General features: G+C 45.2%; 1 long non-coding RNA gene across 7 annotated transcripts in view; it reads right to left on the bottom strand.

The window, feature by feature from the left end:
* LOC141579681 (uncharacterized) overlaps positions 1 to 17,636 on the bottom strand; it is an 84,614-nt gene that overhangs the window by 14,136 nt on the left and 52,842 nt on the right. For 6 of the 7 annotated variants that reach the window (XR_012511543.1, XR_012511544.1, XR_012511541.1 and 3 more), the window contains one exon: positions 16,854 to 17,425. This is a non-coding gene — a long non-coding RNA (uncharacterized LOC141579681). Of the gene's footprint in view, positions 1 to 10,524; positions 10,634 to 15,296; positions 15,466 to 16,853; positions 17,426 to 17,636 lie in introns of those variants that run through there. The other variant, XR_012511546.1, reaches the window with a different exon arrangement.

Genomic DNA, 17,636 nt, shown 5'->3' with positions numbered 1-17,636 from the left:
GCAAAATTTCTTCCCCTGTTAAAAACACGTATACAAAATGCAACAGAGAATTCAAATTCTTGCGGAGAGGAGCAAAAGCCACAGAATCAAAGCAAAGTCATTACTATGAGTCAATTCAAAATTCACTAGACAAGCATGCTCAAAGCATTCAAAGAATTTTAAAGGCACACTGCAAACCATTCACTTAATGATCTGCAGGCTAGAGGAAGAATTTCCCTCTTTAACAGACAACAGAAATCAAAAGGGTGCCCCTCCAAACAAAGACGAAAGATCAATCAGGTTTTTAACAGTTCTGATAAATCAGCATGTTCTAAAGAACAAAATTCAGAAATTTTAAACATTCATTCAAACCACAATGAAACAAGCACTTAAAAAAAAAGAAAAAAACCCCAAAGAAACTAAGCACATTGATCATGCACTTGGATCAATGAGAACGTCTTTTACCCTTCGAAGAAAGAACAGGCTATAGCCTTTTACTTGAAAATTAACACTACTTTAAAGATAACTCCTAAAACGGATTTCATCATTCATGTTGCCTTGAAAACTCTGAGGCACTTGTATCTGATCAGAAAAGCAATTCTGAGTAATAGTATGTTACAATTCAGCGCCAGTTTGCTTTAGAAGAAAAAAGAAAAGCTACTGTTCCTCAAATCCTGCACAGAGTGTGAAGTGCCTCCCGGCCTCTTTCTCCTCCCGTTTTCTAAGCTCATGCTCCCCAACCCTTCTGAAACAAGTAGGACAACCTCTTATTTCCAATATGCCAAATGACAAAAGAATATCAATTTATTTGTGTAAATATATGCCTACATCTTGAACTGGAGGAGGAAGGTATCAGAGGGCTACATGGAACTTATTTCTACCTTCCTGAAATCACACACAAACACGTTCACACAGACATAAACACATACACACTGAATTACTGAGCACTTCACAAGCTTAGGAATTCCAACTTCTAGAAGATAACTTTGCAGTTAGTTTAAAATACAAAACTGTCAAGTTTTGAAAGACTTGATCATCTGCTAAATCATCCAAATATCAACGAGACCCAATTTGCCTTCTCTGTAGAATGTAATTTCCCATGATGTCAAAGCAGACCCTAAGAAGTACTGGATCCAAGACTCGTGTTTATCACTAGCTATTATCGTTTTTAAACAAGTAAACAGATTCAGAAAGGTATGTCCCAACATTTATTCTTATTGAAATAGCATATGTATTCAATTGTCTATACAGAGACTAGGTCCCATGATTGTGTTTAAGAGCTATTTTGTGTATTGCAATAATTATTTTTAAGTGAAGACAAGGAGGGTGGGTATTACTCAGTTGTAGAGCACTTGCTTACCATGCCAATGTGCTGGCTTCAATCCCCAGTATTCCCCCCCCCATAAAAGTGCTTATTTAAAAATAAGAAAAAGTTATAAAAAAAATGCAGACTAAAAACCACTGCAATGTAGAAGCCAGAACTATAAAAAAAACATGTGTTTCTATCAAATACTGAGTATATATCAAACACAGGGACAACCACAAATCACCCCTGACAACCATCACGTGTGGTTCTCAGCAACCCTTCTAAGTAGACACGGATGAGAAGCCCAGCACTGCGGATGAGGAGACGGAGCTCGGAGGAGCCGGGGATGCTGACCGTCCTGCTCCCCGTGACACCACGTCAGCCCAGGACAAGTGCTGACAGAGCTGCAGTGAGGGGACATGCAGCTGCGTGGAAACTTCGGGAGCTGGGAGTCCCAGAAAACACGAAAAATTGTTCAGTGAAAAACCAGCTCAAATATATTACACTGTGTCACATTCTTTAAACAGGGAACATGACTGAGACCTTTTTGATGCCTCCGTGTCCTTTATGCCATCATCAGTTATTTGCCCTCACAGCATGACCAGTGATGATCTGGACCCCATATGAAGTGCACTTAGATGGCAGAGCTTTTAAAGCTGTTTTATGAAGTTTGTAAGACTCTGTCTATGCCTCACACAGGCGGTCATCCATCACTTCTCACCGGTGTGGACGTACCACCTGAAATCACTCCTTTCTGCTTTTTAAAATCCCTTCATCTAATCCAGACTTTTAAACAACAAAGAATCAGCTCAACCACAGACAGTGAACAGCTTTTCACCAAATGGACTCGAACAGCCCATCGGACTACTTGGAAGCCCTTTTCTTTTATTAAACCCACTTCCGGGTACTTCATCATTTTCTGATTGGTGGACTTGGCCGCTGACTGGCCTACACAGAGAGCTCCCAGCCTCACATCCGGGGATGGGAGAGGGCCCTGCTCTTGGGAGAAATCAGTGAGGAAGGCGGACATCCTCCAGTCAGGACTGCACGTGTAGAAGTGCCACAACGTGCTCAGAAATTATACCGTCAGCACACCTGGGCTCCCATGGATTGGTTTCACATTAACCAAACTCACGAGACACTGATGCAAGAAAACCAGAAACTTAACTTATTAATGTAACAGAATATGTGAAACTATGAACCAGACTGAAATATCAGAGTTCAACCATGAGTACAGTTTCTCCTCCACAGCCTAATCCCGGGCAGGCAGTAACATGGCAACCATGGACAGAAGCAGAGCAGGAAGGGTTTCTAGATTAACTCAATGGACTAAATTTCTGTTATACCAACAGATCTACTGCCTGGAAAACAATTAACGCTAATCACGGTGCACTCTTCATGGACAGTGGCTGAGACACGACTGTGAGCACCTGTGTAACTCTCCTTTCCCTGTCCTTATTGGGCAAACTGATGCACAGAGGTACAGAGATCCAGTGATGCAGATACCTATAAACACCCAAAGCCCATCCCTGGGAGCCTCAAAACCAGACAGCCAGGGTTTAAATACCATCTCTGCCACTTACTAGCTCTGTGACCTTGGCCAACTTACCCTCTGTGTGCCTCAGTTTCCACACTGTAAAACTGGGATAAAAATCAAACATTCCTTACTCGATTGTTGAGAAGATTGAAGGATTCATTTCTGTAAAACTCTCAGAAAAGAATGTAGCACATTATTGGTGCTCAACAAATGTCAACTTAATATTAAAGTGATTTACAAGTCTCCTTTCTAATCATCTTCTGTGTTTCCTGGATAGACTAAGTCCCCAAAAAAATCCTTATTTCTCCTTTTATAAACTCTTGGGGAGCACCCTTCTGTTCCATACCACCACCTGTTTAAACTGAGGGAGGGGATGCCTCCTCCCCACTCCTCTTGGCCACGGAGAGTGCTTCTCCACACCACAGACCCATGGCCCACAGCTAGCCTTTATCACACTAACAGAGTGAGGTGTGAGTCCGGAGAGACAAGCAGGGTATTTGAAACCGTTCCTTTCCTTCCAGTGCTGGCCACACTTGGGAAGCACCCGGGATGCTCAGCTCCATGGCAGGACAGCCCTGTGCATGATGGGGCAGGTCCTCTCAAGGGAAGGCTCGCTGTGGCCCAGAGTTACCTGGGACAGGGTGCGTCTCTACTTCTGGGACACAGTATAATGACACGCATTTTCCCACAGCCCTGAAGTTCATGGAGAACGTGGCTTCATCAGTAAAAATGAAGACATAAATCGCCTGCTTACTCTTTTCTGTCATCTCTCAGTTGGCTGCTGGAGACAACATGTGTATAAGTATTTGATCCCATTAAGCCCCAACATATTTGAAGTAACAAAAAATTCTGTGGCTTAACGTTGGTTCAGGGCGACTGTGTAACAGTTCTGACTTTGCTGATGCTAAATTATGGGTATAGGAACTATCGAACCTCCTCAAATATCTTTCATCATAAAACCAGCTTTCCTTATTTTCCTGTTTCTTAGTAATTGCCAAAGACTATCAAATGATGGCTTCTCACAAAACAGTAGCTAAAGTTTATGAGCCCTCTTGACATACCCACTGTGGTAAACACTTTACATAATTTCTAATTCTCACAATTCTACAAAGCAGATATGAGCATCCCCATCTCACAGACGAGGGAAATCTCAGAACGAACTGACTTAGGCTCACGTGGCTCAGTGGCAGCGTGTGCACGCAAACCCAAGTCAAAAAACTACACCCCTTCCTATATGTACCAAATCTCCTACCACTAATTAACACACAGCGGCGGGGTCAATACTCAGGGAACCTAGTACAATGTTCAGCTTTAAGGTGCTCCAGAGGCCGCTTCTAGCTGTTTTATAAATTCCCCTCTCACTGGTTTCTAGCACTGGAAGAAAAGTCCGATTTTGCCATTGTTTGCACAGCAAGTCTGAGATGTTCACAGCGAGATGACAGAATAAATGTAAGATATAAGCAGAACAATTTTTACGGTAGACAGACATAATGTAGACTGTGCTATTCTGAAGCATTAAGCAAAGAAATCAAAATAAAATAACGTTGTTTAAGCTTTCTGTAACAAATAGGAAAATTAAGAAGGTAAGAAGGTGCAACAGCGCCACCTATGGCTAAAAAGACCTTCCAGGTTGCCGGGAAACATGCAACACAAAATTGCCTGTAGGATCAGAAACGAGAATCAGATAACTAAAAGCTTCTGTAGCACATACTGCACTTTGTTTCAGGGTAAGGGAGGGGTATTCAATATTTAATCTGATATTGCTAATACTCCTGAATATAAACAAAAGACATAGGCTTAGGGAAACTCATCTTAGAGGAGGAAAGAAACCAGTCCAGTCTCTTCAGTTTACAGGAGGGGAGACTGAGACCTGGGATATGCCCTCCTGGCAATCGGCAGCAAAGCTCTCCTAGGCCTCATGTCTTGCACTGTAGCAAAAACCAACAGATCTTTACTAGGCCTATATTCATAAAAGTAACGTCTGTATTTTTCCAAAAGTAGGTAACCTAAGTATCTTGCAAAATACTTCTCAAAGAGCCAGGAAATCGTAAAAGTTTGTTGAAATACAAAAACATTTATTTACATATTAAAACAGCATGAGATTTATTCTATTAAAAAAGTTACATGTCAAATCAATGTTTTGATATTTTAAACCTGTTAAAAGTGCAAGAAAAAAAATCAAAATTTTCTTTAATCACAAAAGAGAGAAGATTATTCCCTGAAAATGATAAATGTGGATTTTTTTAAACTTAATGGATCTGGTCAGAATCCACGAATTTAAATGTCTGAGTGGATGTTACACGGTAACATGAATTCTGAGTTGTAACAATACACATTCTGTGTAAATAATCTTCAAGGTCGTCTGCTTAAGGCAATTTAACTAATCCCTGTCTCAATAGAATGATACAGATTTCATTAAAACTTCATAGTGCACTAAAAAAAATAAATGAATCCTTGTTACTTTAAGCCATATTCATATATATCATATATATACATATTGAATATGCATCAGAAATAAGCCACCCCCTTTAGTATTCAGAGTTGATCCTTCTAAAATACCTGTCATTGTGACAACACATTTTTATTAAGCACCTTTTGGGTGCTTTGTATACAAGGCATCTAACTCTCACAGACAAGGAAAAAGATATTACTCAAATTTCACAAATGAGGAAATGTACCTAAGCCATAAAAACAACTTACCTATTCATCATCAGGAAAGAAAAGAGTAATGATTTTACTTACAATATTCACTGACAATCTTTTCTTCCATACTAAGACTATATAAAACCAATTCAGTCTTTCTAAGTATTTCTGTCAATAAGGGCCACTAGAGAAAAGCAAGTAACATCACTAGCAATGGTTGGACTTTCAAAGCCCACTTCTCTTTTGCACTATAATTATTTTTAATGTTTTGTTTTTAGTGCTCACAGAGCACTAAAATTTAAAAAAAATTAACTTTTTAAGTCATTACATGAGAATAAAACTTTTGTAAAAATGTACAATTTTAATTTATGCCACTCTGTCTCACATTCTCACTGGTGTCTCTCCTTTGAAGTCCTCATCAGGCTGAGATCACTAAAATTGGCCATTTATGGAGTCACAGGAGTTCGGGAATCCACTCAATGGGAGGCTGATTAGAGGAGCAATTAAAAATGCATTCTGTGAAGCCAGGGTTCCAGCACTGAGCAAGCCACTGCCAGCTGTGTGTAATTTGGGACAAGGTGCTCCATCTCTCAATCCCTCAGCTGCAAAAAAGGAGACACTGATACCTACCCTCAAACACCTGCTATGAAGTAAAACATGAGGAAAGCATTTTAGCCTTAGGCAGGTGTCCATTCAGAGCGAGTTTGGTCATTATGATGATGAGGATGGGTGTTAATAAATTAAGCTAGACCAGAAAGTAGAAATCACCATAAAGGAGGAACATTTAAATCAATGAGCATTTTCTTTTGGATGGATTGCAGAATATTCTATTGATTTTTTTAATAAACCAAAATTTGTCCATTAATAATAGATTTACAGGTTCATGGACAAGTCTCCAGAAAAAGAATTAGAGGCCTCTAACCTCTGAATACTAAGAAAGTAAAGTTTAAAAAGAATTCTGGGGGAGATTATACCTCATTTGGGAGAGTATGTGCTTAGCATGTATGCGGCCCTCAGTTCAGTCCCCAGTAACTCCATTTAAAAACTTTTTTTTTAAGAAATGGAGAATTAAAGCAAACAGATGGAGGAATACAGAATTTTTTTAGAGACTCAACTCAGACTTCTGATGGGGAATAAAACATCCATTTCTCAGAGGAAATCTTGAAAACTATGTAAACTGGATCTGAGATGTCTAGTCTTTTAACATTAGTGAAGAATTCATATTACCAAGTCTTAAAACTACCTGATAACCCACAGTGGTGATAGTGATCATAACAGCTGCCAACACGGTTCGAGCTCCAGCTAGGAATGCTCTGTTCTGACATCTCTGCCCCTGAGGCCTCACCAGGCTGAGAGCACTAACTTCGGACATTCATGAGCATCTCGTGTAAGTCCTCAATTTGTGCTTCTCACTCCCCCCTCACCAGGCCCTCTGAGGGAAGCACTGTTATCATCTTCCCCACCCGCAGTTAAGGCCACTAAGGCACAGAGACTAAACCCGATCCAGGTCACACTGGCATTAAAGGACGTGTGTATTTCTGCTGTTTTATTTTTTACAAAGGAATCTGAGATATCAATTCAAGGGAGACTGTTAAATAATAAAGTCTGTCTGGTCTCCACCTCAAAGAGCACATAATATAGATTCCTGATGTAGGATGAGGCTGCCGCCACAAACTGACTCAGCTTGAAATTAATATCCAAGATGAAGCAGTGGATACACGTAAATATTCACGATTGTCAACTCTACTCACGGGTCTGGGCCCTTCACTGCCTGAACGGCGGTGAAATCCCCACCCCTGTCGGGGAGGGAAGAGCGGCTCTTCCAGGTCGCACCCAGGCTTCATGGGCTGTTTCCCCTCACAGACTGTTGTCAACGATTAAAAAGCTCTCAAGATTTTTACACCATGCAAAACTGAAAGACATTTCTGCAGATGGAGCACTTTCTCAGGCTTAAACAATTTTTGCCTACACTCAGCAAGGGGGAGAAAAGAAACATGACTCTGCAAAGTCTCTGAGCCTCACCACTCACAGGAGTAGAACTGCCTCAGCACAAGATGACTGTTCACATTGCAGGGTGAGAACAAAATAAAGCCGCCCCAACCACAGGCACTCCCAGAGACAGCGCTCAGCAGTCTTCTGCACACTCATGGTTGTGCAGCCCTCACCACCATCTATTTCCAGAACACTCCATCATCCCAGAAGAAACCCCATGTCACTATCAGTCATTCCCTAATCCCCCTCCACCCAGACCCTTGCAACCATCACCTGCTCTCTGCCTCTGCATTTGCTTATTCTGCGCATATCAGATCACTGAAGTCAACAATATGTGGCCGTTTATGTCTGGTTCCTTTCACTTAACGTGCTATTATCAAGGCTTTTCCATGTTGAAGTGGTATCAGCATCTCTCTCTTTTTTTTTTTTTTGAAAACGTTAGTTTATTAAAAGGTGGTAAGTACTATCAAAAAGAGTAGAGTGGAGCATAAGGGGTGGGGATTCAAAGGGAAAAGGGTGGGTTGAGCAGTCAGGGTGGACTTCCCAGAACAGGTGGCCTTTTTCATCTTCCCCTTTATTTTTTTTCCTTTTTATTCACCCTTACGTATGAATAATGTTCCACTACATGGAGATACTACATTCAGTTCATCCATTCAGCAGCTATGTATGGACGACATCCAGAAGAATGAGTGTAAGAGGTGACTAGCAGGGATGGCATTTAAGCAAAGGGCAAGATGTGCTTTAAAAAAAAAGCCAACAAACAGAGGCACAAGGAAATTCAGTCCGTTTCTGAGCAAAGTGCATGCTTGCTTCGGCAGGACTACCGTGCAGGGCTGGGGAGGATATTGGCAGGAATCACGGGGAGGGAGTCACCTAAGAAGACTCCCCACCGAAATCAGCTCAGCCAATTCTCCTCCCTCATGTTTCTAGGCTTCTCTTATTTCATGTAATAGCACTTTAACTACACATCTGATCATGTGCATCAGACCAACTTACCTTGAAGCCACAGAAAATCATTCACTGACCAGAGCAGATCCAGGACAAAACTGTGATGGACCAGGGAGTACTGCAGCATCCCAGCCTGCAGGCACAAACCCCACATGTGCCTTGGTGATGTCCAGAAAGTAAAATGCATGGAAATATCTCACTGCTGGTGCACAACATCTGCCCCCAAATTGCCCCAAAATCATGCTGGTAAAGCACTACTCAACCCTCTCACTACAAAAAAAAAAAAAAAAAATGCTAAGAAGGCAAATTTAGGCTCTGCCATTGAAAACCAGCAACCATCAATGCCAGTATCTGAGCTGGAATGCTCCTGACTTCAAAAACCACTGCGGACTTATTTTTCAAACGGGAAAGCATATATGTATTCCACGTAGATGATATTACAGTAGGATTTTTATTTTCGAAACTTCCAGTTCAAAATTAGCACAAGAAAGATTATGTTTCAGCTTTTAAAAAACTCAATTATCTTCCACTTTCTTAATTTTGAACCTATTATTATTTTATAAATGGAGCAATGCTTCATATTATAAACCAAGTGTTTGGCTTCTGCAAACAAAACCTTTATGACCTCACTATTTCAGAGCAAACTTTAATGATGTTTTGAGAGGTGGGGCCTGGGGCGCTCACTAACAGCCCTTTAAATACTGACAAGGATGTGCTATTAAGTAATGCAAAGGCACTAAGTCCACATTAACTAGGAAACCAAAGAAACTACACCAAAGCCTTACTTTATCATTTTTAAATATTCCTATTGTTTGAATATTAAAGTTCTTAAAAGATATGATTTTTTTGAGAAAGACAACAGCTGTATTAAATTTCCTCTCACCAAGAAAGCAATCTTTATCAAGAGTAAAAACCCCTATGGAAATTCAAAAGACAGGACATTTCTAGCTAAGTGAACATGCAGATCTGAACACAAACATAAATCCTATCAGATCTCACTCGAACCAGCTCAACAAAGTCCTGGGCTACCCTGGAACTTAGCTCTTCTCTTCCAAATGTTGGCTGAGCTAACATCATCACACAAGGCAGGGAAGAAGAGAAGAGGAAAGTCCACCTGGCGGCCTCCATCTGTTTTCTTCAAGCCAAAAGGCGCCGCAAGGGCGGCCCAGCTAACAAGCCCTCCCCATAAGGAAATCCGGCATCCACACTGCCCCTGCCTTCCCCAAGCATCCCCGATGCCCCTCTCCCACTTGTGGCCTCCCAGCCTGTGAATGGTCTTCTAATGTCACTCCCCAGTTGGTGGCACCCTCCCCCTCTTCCCCGCTACACACAAACACACACACACACACACACACACACACACACGCGGAGCCAAGGCAGCCTTACCAAAGCATAAATTTGATTACATCACCCCACTTCAAACCCTTCAGAGGCTCCCTGGTAGAGTTCTAGCCCCACCCCCGACCCTGCTCGCCCATCCTCACCTCAGTACCTAGGTCCCCAGTGACCTCAGTGGCCCCCTGTCCTGCTCCTACTTCCCACTTACCTCCAGGCTCATTTTGATTGTTTCCCAAGGAAGACTTCCCTCCCTCCAACCTCCGCAATTTGTTCCTCTGTTCCTAGAACATTCTAGGCTAAGTCAACTTCTGACACTGCTAAGCTCCCAAGGAGCATTTTGCTTACTAATGTGGGTCCAACCTCTCTCCCCTAGACACTCAGAAGTGTGAGTGTTATGAATAAATGAATGATGGGGTGGGTCTCAAAGGGACAGCCAGACCTGCTCTCGCCCGTCCCGACCTTTCTTACTGTAGAATATCAGAAGCAAAACCAGAAGTACCTTTCCTGAGTGTCACTTCCTGCTGACACCCTTCACTGCCTCCTGTGTCAGTTCTAGTAAAACCCAAGCTCTTCGAAAGCCCTCCACCCCAGGCCCTCTCCAGTGTCCTCCCCAGCAGGGGCACCCACAACCCTGGACCACACATGGTACTCTCCCCGATTCCCCACCGCACAAGCCTCCAGGCCTCTACCCGGGCTGCTCTGCCACATGAGCCACAGTCTTCATGCTTTCTACTGGCTGACCCTTACTCTGTTTTCACAACTGAATGTAGAGCCAATTTCTTCCAGGAAGTCCTCTCTGATAATATCCTTTAGGTCTTGGCAGGTCTCCCTCTGTAGCAGCACTGCATGGTGACCAACTGGGTGTTTGCTTGCTCCTTTGGGACCACGACCTATTGGGGGCCACGTGGGAAGGAGTGAGAGATTACAAGAGGGGTGGGAGAAGCAAAAAGCAAAAATCACAGCTGAAGTCCCAAATTCAAGGATTCTTTCTCAGAAAAAGAATAAAATATTTCAGACGAGTGCAATTTGGCTACTATTTTTGTGGCTTGTGGACAGCAAGAGCTTGGTGTTCTAGTCCAAAACCCGGGTTACATGCAAAGAAATGTATATATTCATATCCAAAGGAAACCAGAGCTGCTCAACAACAGTTTGCAGTCAGAATTGAAAGGAATTTTGATAAAGGCAATGTCTCTCTCTCTCTCTTCTTTCTTTTCTGGCATCATATAATTTTAGAAGTATTTGCGTGACTAAGAGATGGCTACAGCCCGTGATTCTGCACTGGAGAGTTTGGGCTGAGGAAGCCCAGATTACATTCACTGTGTAAATGCAATCACACCAACAAACTGACAAGTTCCCTTGTGGAGGAGCTGATGTTCCAAAGCAGGCAAACTTATGCAGTAAGAAAACTCTAAATAAAAAGTAAGAAATTCAATGTTGTGTACTCAATTTCATTAGCTATATGGGCCATTACCTGATAGTATATCTTGTCTAATGAAACCCAAAAATAAATTGTGAACGTTGATTTTCTTCATCTGACTGTTTTATGCTAAATTTGGATATCAAACCCACAATCCATATGGACAGCTCAGGCCTATGCTGCAGCACAGCTACATCCCGTAGAAGAAAGTCTATCAAGGGAGAACTGGAGAGTTTCCCTTCAGAAGCTGCTAAGTCTGGTTTTGCACCTATACATCATTTGCAACCACTTCATCGTCAAAGGAGTAAGACCTTACCTCTGTGGGGCGTAAAGCACTGCGGTGCTTCAGAACAATCAAAGAACACTGAGCTTTGTGAATCAGTCCTGAGGCACTTAAATCGTACTTTTTCTGAAAGGCCCCAAAACTGACCCACTTCACCATTTCACGTACACCAGGGAGGTACCGGAATTAGTAGAGAAAACACGCCCTTGAAGTCTGACAAGACCCTGCTTGAATGCTGTTACAGTATTTACTACCCTCTAAACGGACCAATAACTTAACCCCTCTGAGAAGGCTTGCCAATCCGCAAAAGGAGGCTGCCACCGCCCACCTGGGAGGCATGGATGTGAATGCAACATGCAAGTAGGGCGGCCGACTGGTACCTGACACGGGGCCTGGCTAGTTTCCCTCCGCTGCCCTTGTCCCCCTTTAAACTTGTGCTGTTTCCCTGGTACCAAACGCCCGGAATAGACTGCCCGGATATTCTGTGTATCCCTGGATACATGCCTTACCGTTAGGAGGCCAGAAAAACAACTGCCTTCTCCCCAGTCACTATCAATATTCTTAAGATTCTGGATTTTTTTAACTTCTATTTTGCAGGGAGACTATTCCAGAATTTTTCAAGGACCATTCTCCAGGTTGGCTCCCCTCCCAGCGCCCATCCCTTCTCACTTCAGATCCTCTGTCTGCCTTCTGTTCATTGGAAAGTGAGTCAGGAAGAGCGGGGACTCCCTAGGCCTCCTTCCCTCCCTGATATGTTAGTGTGACTACCTTCAACACACACCTCACTCCAACTCCAGCTTCTGAGGAGTCTACCCTCCCGGACCCTGCAGACTCTGCAACTTCCCAAGACACACACGTGGCCACAACCCTCCCTTCAGATTTCTTCCTGGCTGGCCCTGCCCAACCCCCGGCCCCTTAAGGATAAATGGCATTAGTCTGAAAATCGCAAACGTCGTAGACTGACACACCAAAGCTGCATGGTCTGGGCTTTCCTCCAACCCAGGCACAGACCTGCCCCCCCTCAGCCTCAGTCTGCAGCTCTCAAGATGATCTAATTTACATGCGTGGCTGTGAACACCAGCTAAGAATGACGACTCCCAACGTGTATCTCTAGTCCAGCTCCTTCAACTCAGCCCTAGGCTCATAGACCCGAGTGCCTCTATGAAGTCCTAACTTGGATGAAAAATGGCATCTTAAAAATGCCTCATGTCCACCATTTACTCTGGAATTCAATTTCTGGCAGGTACCTCCCATGTTCCCCATTTTAGTAACAGACCCAGCACTCACCTATGTGTTTGAGGTCACATTCAATTTCCCCTGTTCCCTCCCTCCAGCCCTGGCCTGGAATATTAGTCCTGTCATTTCCGTTGCTAAGCCCATCTCAAGTCTGGTTCTGCAGGGACCATGGCCGGATCCCCACAGGCTCACAGCAAGGTGCACTGAGTCACAGTCCTCCGAAGGGTGCTCCCTGGAGGGGGAGGCATCTCCTGCCGCCGGTCACCACAGAAGGCACTGGATTCTCACAAAGGAGGCTCTGGAGAAGGGACTCAATGTTCTCCCGTGATCTGAGCTTTGAAGGTCCGGAGGTCTGGTGGAGCTCCTATTAGCAGACACACTTGTCACTGAGCAGATGAGGATGGAGGAGCCCAAGCAAGGCTGTCCTCACTCCGACCCCTGGGCCCTCGGGAGCCACGGGAAAGGCCTGTGTCCAGGGCACAGCCCAACAATCACAGATCCCAGCCTGCATTTGCCAACCCGGACAGCCTAGACTCCTTCTACTTGCGAGACTTACTTCTGTTCTGTTCCCCCCCGAGAATGTGATGGACTCTTTCAGAATATCTGGCCTGTCTCAAGCGAGACAAAGTCAGTGAAGGATGAAGTGTTCACATTTGGACTAGAGCATGAAAGGAGAAACAAGACCTCATGATCAGCATGATGGTGGTGGCCAAACTCTTCCCCTGGGTGAGATGAACAAGGGTGGGGGTGAGAATCCAAGGTCTTAGATTGGCCAAAGCATCTTCCTTCATGGCTGACTGGGGGTTGGAGACTCACTACCACAAACTAACGACACGGCTATAAGTGGGGGACGTCAGCAGCAACAAACACGGAGTCAGCTCTTTAATGCCAACATGGGTTAAAAGTAAAGGCCGGTGCAGGGAGGCCTGCACGGCTGCTGAGGCAAACCACAGACCCGGCTCTGAATGCCCACTGGCTGGAGCAGAGAGGAAGCTACGGTCCCTTTAAAAGTCCCTGTGTCCACCAGATCCATGTAAGCCAGCTACTTAGGAGAAGTACATGTTGTCCTGATACTCAGAAAAACCAGCCTCGTAAAGGGAACAAAAGAGTGGCATGGATTTTAGACCCACTTCTGCCCCTTTATGAAGGCAAAATAAAGTAAATGGCACGGGGAAGTTGAATGCAAAAAAAAAAAAATTAAATAACCAAACGGTGACTGATTCCTCCAACATTGTCCCCTGCAGCTGCCCACCCCCAAGCCTGCCACTTTCTCACCAGTGACCGCCCGTCAGGAAGCGCCGTCACGCACGTCACACAGAGACAGCCAGGAACCGCGTGCTGAGCACGTTTGTGTAAAAGCAGGAATCGAGCAAGATGCTGCAGACTTTGACTTGACAAGTTTAAATACTCCATGAAAAGAATCCCTCAGCAGCTGCCTAAATCAATTCGCATCTCACTTCTTCAAAACAATTAAACTAATTGAATAAAGGTGCATTTGTCACCAAATATAAGGAGGACCAAACAGGTTCCTCAAAGCAAAGATTTTAACAGATATCAAACACCAGTGGGTGATGTGCTAACAAAGCAAATATTCCAAAAATTTAGAAAATAACAAGATGACTAGGATAATGCATGGATCAAGGCACCTGAAAAGTTTCTGGTTTTTAAAGCGATGGAGACAGCACGGAGGGCGATCTAGCTATTTCCAATGCAGGATATGCACAGCCACCTTTTCAGACGCAACTGCGCGGTACAAGAGAAAAAGGAATAAAGAAAAAGGAAAGGAGGAACAAGCGAAAATTAGAAACACACAAGAACAAAAATGACTTTGACAGCATGTACAAGAATTTACGTGAGTGTGTGAGGCCAGGGATGCAGGGACGGTGAGACCCACCCTCACCTCCTGCTCCAGGGAAGGCAGGGGCCTGAGGGGAGCGACGCTGCTTGGGGACCCCAACGTGGTCAGCGCCCCTAACCAAAACTCCACATACATGCGTCTAGGCAGCTTTTAAGCCACAAAATGTGGTTGCATTACAAGCTGGACAGTTTCACTCACTCCCAACGAGAGTAGCAGGAGAGAATTAGTCTCTGCTCCTGCACCAAAGCATTGTTTTAAAAATTAATGACTGTGGAATAGTAAAAGCAACAATGGAGTAAAAGTGACTGGAGGAGAACGTGCTTGACCCGAGCTCACTGGCCGCGTTATCTCACTGACGTTCAGATGCTGGCTGAGCCCTTATGGTACCAAAACAGACAGATCCACCAGGAGGGAGTTTAATGCACTGCTGTATTTTGATGCCGAGAGCCATGCCTGGTACACGAGGTTCTGGGTAAACAATGGTGACAGTGTCAACACTATGGGCTAAGCACACATCCAGCTACTCCGCCAAATCCCAAGGGCAGACTTCAAAAGGCAAATACAAGCTGGAATTCTCTGGTAGGTCTGCAGACTCAGAACCAAGCAGTTGCTGAGCAAAAATGTCACCAGTGCCTCCTATGACAAAAGAGGAGGCACTGGCCATGGGGCTTGGGCAGGACTCCAGGCTTCCACTGCTCACCCACCAGTCTGTCCAGGGGGAGAACATGGTCCCTGCTTACGTTGCACTGATGCACCTACCTTGACTAACGCCTGGGGGCTCAGCAGGAGGTGACATGTGAGGTGAACGGAGCCTGCCTCGGTGTAGCCCGGTGCTGGCAGCTGTGCCCACAGCAATGCCCAGGCACCTAAACCTGCCACCTCATCCCCAAGGAGCAGAAGGGTGTGCGGACGTGTAGATCACAGGGCCCTGTGAGGACAAATAAAGATCATGGCCACTACATGTCTCACCCCTTACTAAAGTCATAGAGGTATGTCCGGGAGGAACAGAAAATTCATCCAGAGCCCACCAGGCACCACACGCAGGTGGGACTCGGGCCTCCTGTGCCTCTCACTCACAGGGCTGGTCTGGACTTTCTTTTTATCAATTCTCTGGCATCTTCTCCTCCAACTTACCAACAACCAGAAAGTAGGATTTGATCTTAGGTAAGTTCAAGAATCACAGAGCACTGCCTCCACAGCGGGCCTGTGCCAGGTCCTCCGACCGTCACCTGTGGTACCGCCATGAGCGCCCTCCAGACTCAAGGCCCGAGGCCGTAGGCCATGGGGGCACAGCTTCCCTCAATCTCCCCAGCAAAGGGGGACCACCTCTGGGTAAAGGCATCTCACCTCTTCTGCCCGAGGGAAAGCATGATAGATACACGGGGAAACAGAGCATAAGGTGGGGAGGTAGTAAGCCCAGGAGAGCTCGTCTGCACTTCCAAGGCAAAAGTGGGGCCGTTGACTTAATCACAGGGACAAAGTGAGGATGAATCTTTCCCTGCTTTGTCTCATACTCCGTGATACGCCTTTCCCTGCATAAGGAGTTCATCCGGAATTCCCTGGAGGTGTTTCTGATGTCCTAACTTGGCATGCTGGCTGTCGGGGAGGAAGAGAGGGCCTGAACCCAGCAGGTGCTGGACCTGGGAGGCAAGAGACACCGGCTCCAGACACAGCTCAACCAGCATCTCGTTCTGCCTCTCGGGATTCAGCATCTCATTTATAAGCAAAGGGATGAGACTGTCCCAGGACAGGCTGCCTAACAAAATTGAAATGAGAGCCATGTAAAGAAAGCTTCCCACTTGCCACATTTAAAACGGTAAACAAAGAAACAATCAAACAAACAAAAAAACAGATATTAGAAACTAATTTTAAGAACAGATCTTACTTAATCTGCTGTAGGTAAAATACTATCATTTTGACATGTAATCAATATATGAAAGTAACAAGATAGTTTACATAATTTTACTAGACAAGTCTCAGCGTCTGATGTGCATTTGACCTACAGCACATCTCAGCTCAGACCAGCCTCTTCCCCAGCGCTCATAGCATCAGTGGCTGTGGCTACTCTATTGGACAGCAACTCCAGGGGTCCCACCAGGGGTCTTGGCTGAAAAGCGGGAGGAAGTCTCCACACTTACCCTAAAAGGATCTCTCTGAAACAAAGGCAGATTCACTTTTAAATGTCTGTAAACCGTCGGGCTGCACCTCCCTCCACCCTTGGCTACAAGACAGGCCTCTTCCTTGCTGATCCCTTCCTGGATGTAGGGAAGGAACCCGGCACACAGCCAGGGTGGCTGGGCCTACAGGTAGACTTACCTGCTGTCTGTGTCCAGTCCCATGAAGTCCTCCTTCTCAAACAAGGTGCAGAGGAGGGGGATCCTTTCCCCAGACTTGTCAGGGTCCCATCCAGCCACTTGGACTTGAGCAAGATTAACAGTGACTCAGTGAAGTCCTCGATCCTCTTCTCCACCACCCGGCAGTCCTCGTAGTTTGAAGGCCACGTTGGTGTGTGGCTGCTCGGCTACCTCCCCATGCAGCACAAAGACAAAGAGCTGAGAGTCATTAAGCGTGGTGCCATAAAGCTCCTCTGAACATGGAGCTTCTCGAAGGCCTTGGCAGAGAGGCAGTCGGTAATGGTGACAAGGCCCACGACCGTGCGGTGTGTCTGGAAGTCACTCCACGCATTCTCGAACGCATAGTGGTGCCTGTAGTGGATACAGAGTGCCCACTGGGAGCCGCACGGGCTGATCTGGCTCACCAAGGAGATTCGTTTATAGATGCAAAAGAAATTGTCCTCTGAAATGATCCCCACGGGTTGGAAGACCACGGGGAGAGTCTCGTATTCCTCAGCACACTGCACGTAGTCAGGGATGCTCATGTTGCAGGCCCTGCCGAGAGGGGAGAGGAGATCAAGGTAAATATTGTGCTGTGGGCTGCGGGCGCCTCTGGGTTGCGGTGACCTGGTGTGTACCAGCCAGAAGGCAAGGGAAGCACAAGCAAAGCCGGGGGTACAGTTTGTCCTCAGAGTCTGTACATGGCTACCGTAGCTCGGATCACATTACCCAGCTTTTGGTCTAGGCTTCCTGCCCCTGCATAGAA

This window comes from Camelus bactrianus, chromosome 13 (genome assembly GCF_048773025.1).
Source record: "Camelus bactrianus isolate YW-2024 breed Bactrian camel chromosome 13, ASM4877302v1, whole genome shotgun sequence".
NCBI classification, from domain to species: domain Eukaryota; kingdom Metazoa; phylum Chordata; class Mammalia; order Artiodactyla; family Camelidae; genus Camelus; species Camelus bactrianus.
This window is presented reverse-complemented; position numbering and strand designations above follow the sequence as displayed.